General features: G+C 42.8%; 1 protein-coding gene across 1 annotated transcript in view; it reads right to left on the reverse strand.

Moving 5' to 3' along the window:
* Nucleotides 1-2,954, reverse strand: part of LOC101851661 (coiled-coil domain-containing protein 57) — a gene marked incomplete in the record, with an annotated part of 37,217 nt that overhangs the window by 10,026 nt on the left and 24,237 nt on the right.

Genomic DNA, 2,954 nt, shown 5'->3' on the forward strand with positions numbered 1-2,954 from the left:
CCCCAAACAAAAAATCGTTCTTTTTTATGACAATTCTAATCCTGCATCGTTTTGAAATGTTTCCATCAACTCGTGTCACAAGAGAAAGACTACGTTTCTCAGGAGCACTCTTCAAGTTCAGTTTCGTCTCATAGCTTCGCTCTATTTGTGACTTTTAGTTTTAGTAAAGAGGCAACACAATTTTGTGACTTTGGAAAATCTAAGCTAGTAGACCTCTAAATGTACATGGAACCAGATTTTGGGGTGGGCATACACACAATCAGTTAGTTGTTCTGAGTGATCTGCCGAAGGCCAATACACGTCTGTTGTATCGGAGATGCAAAGAGGCATGCATTATTTACCAGTTCAGCAACGATTTCACAAAGATTGCGTTTTATGTAGGCCTACTTGGTAGGCCTACGTCCGTACGGGGTTTATTGTTTTTACCTGAAGAAGAAAGAAGGAAATTGTTGTACTTAAAAATTCAGAAAGGGGGTTGTGACCCTGCCTGTCAAGTCCGTGGTACAGCATTCCAGCAGATAAGATACTGAATGTAGGCTCCCCAACGATGATTAGGGTGAACAACACAGACCTCCCTATAACAGACACATTTACCTACCTAGGCAGCATAATCAAAACTGACGGCGGCACATAGGAAGACATCATAAATAGACTCGGCAGGGCAAGATCTGTACACAGAAGCATGATCAACATCTGGAAGTCAGGACAATTTAGTATACAAACCAAGTTAAAGCTGTGTAACAGCTGTGTACTATCCACACTCCTATATGGAGCTGAATGCTGGAGGATGACTGATCATGATCGTGCCAAGCTATCTTCCTTTCATACAACCAGCTTACGCCAAATCCTCAGAATCTTCCGGCCCGACAAGATCTCCAACGCAGATCTGTTACGTAAATGTAAGCAAGAGGACATGAACACCATAATAAAAAGTAGAAGATATAGATGGATTGGACATGTTCTGAGAAGAGAACCAGACTCCATTGTGAAGACGGCCCTCCACTGGACACCCGAAGGACGTCGCAAAAGGGGCAGACCCAAAGTAACCTGGAGACGCACAGTAGAGTCTGAAATGAAGTCCTGGAATCATTCGTGGGGAACGCTGACCATGATGGCCCAAAACAGACAGAGCCGGAGATCCTTTGTTGCTTCCCTAAACGCCAGATGGCGTAAGGGTAGTAAGTAAGTAAGTAAGATAAGAAAAGATACTCGAAAAAAGAAATTATCCGCTTACGGGAACCGAACTAGGGTCTCCTGCGTGCAACGGTGAAGCGCCTAACCGCTACACCACCGAAGCAGGTGCCATCAATTCCACTCATATCTCCTATACAGAAATACGTCATAGTCATAGGGTCCAGCTTGAGATCTGTAACGTCACGGCAGCGCAAATCTTGAGAGGCTACTTCTTTCTCTTAGAACTGCTGGCAAGAAGTTACGATTCCCTCAACAGTTTATCAGTGAGGCATTCTCGAAGGTAAAAGATGGGGGCTCACACTCGTCTTGAATATGAATTGGGAGTTTGGGTCAATCGATATTGCCCTCCTTGTCTGTGTCGGCCTCCTCTTTTGCATCCACTAAATTTTGTTTCTCAAAGTACCAGTAGCCTACATTCTGTGTTCCATGTCTGGAAAAAGTCAGCTGTGCCTTGCTACTTGTCGTTTAGATAGATTGTAACTTTTGTTTTTAATTTTAATGAAAATGTTTCTTGCGCCCCCACCGACACAAATTCCAGATGATTTCGAAAACGGGCTTTGACTCTGCCAGCCAGGGTCAACCCGGAATGAGAGGGATACAAAGTCCTAGTAGAAAGACAGACATACTCAATAAAATTTCTCCCCACTATTGAATAATGCATAGTAAAAATGCAAAAGATTTTCAAAGAGACGGATACAGAGAAACCATGTCCAGAATTCCAGACACTTACTTCCCTCTATAGAAAAAAATAATGTTTTTAAATTTTAAATCAGAAACTATGCAACCGCGAAAACACCATCAGAAGTAAATTTGAACTGCGGCCAACATGAATATTAACTGTAACACTTCGCTACCCTAGAATTACAAATTTCTATCTGCTCAGTGTCTAGTTTTAAGAAATTTGACATAAAAAATGTTGAGTTTCTCAATAATAAGTCAAGCTTTTTCTTATCAAATACTTTGGAATATCTTGATAACAACATAGACTAATCCTATGATTTTGATAGAGCAGACAGGAGTAGATCTACATGTATTTGATTTCTGATCCCTCTTGTCTTAATAACTTAAAACGGCCAAAAACGTCAGACAGAACTTTGTAATTCTGAGGTAGCGACTTCACAAATTCGAAACAAAAGAATGAGGCCACATCGACTTGGAGAATAATATTATGTTCATGGAGCACAGTGTCGGAACAGTGGTTGAACCTCAGCGATCGTGCTTATGCTTAAAGAAGAACGAAAAGTCATTTTATTCACCGAAGCATCCGAGTTTGTTGACAAAACCCGCAAAAACATTGAGTAATTTACCGCTAGATTGTTGGGAGTTTTTTTTTCTTGTTCAGGAAAACGGACTCTCTAATTCTAAAGTACAGAGGGGGATCAATAAGCTAAGTAGGCAGCAGAAGCCTTGCAGCTAATGGCTTGCAATGCGGGAGGCAATTATAAATCAATTTGCCGCGTCTTGGGTTCGGACAGACGACGGAGAGTCCTTGGCCGATGAATATTCATGAGGTTTTCACTTCATGATTTCGACACTCGGGTTGGCAAGGGCCCAGATGAATGACATCATCATCTCAAGCTACGGTTGCTGGTGTCCGTGAGTGGTTTTAGAGGGGTTTGGTGGAGAGCTGAGAGCATCATCGGCCCGCGCTAGCGGCGTGCCTGATGTCTACTTCAGACCTGACCACTAGAGAGAGGGAGAGAGGAGGGGAGAGGGAGATAGAGAGGGAGAGTGGGAGAGAGAGAGGAGGGTGGGAGGGA

Source organism: Aplysia californica, unplaced genomic scaffold, assembly GCF_000002075.1.
Source record: "Aplysia californica isolate F4 #8 unplaced genomic scaffold, AplCal3.0 scaffold00413, whole genome shotgun sequence".
Lineage (NCBI taxonomy): Eukaryota > Metazoa > Mollusca > Gastropoda > Aplysiida > Aplysiidae > Aplysia > Aplysia californica.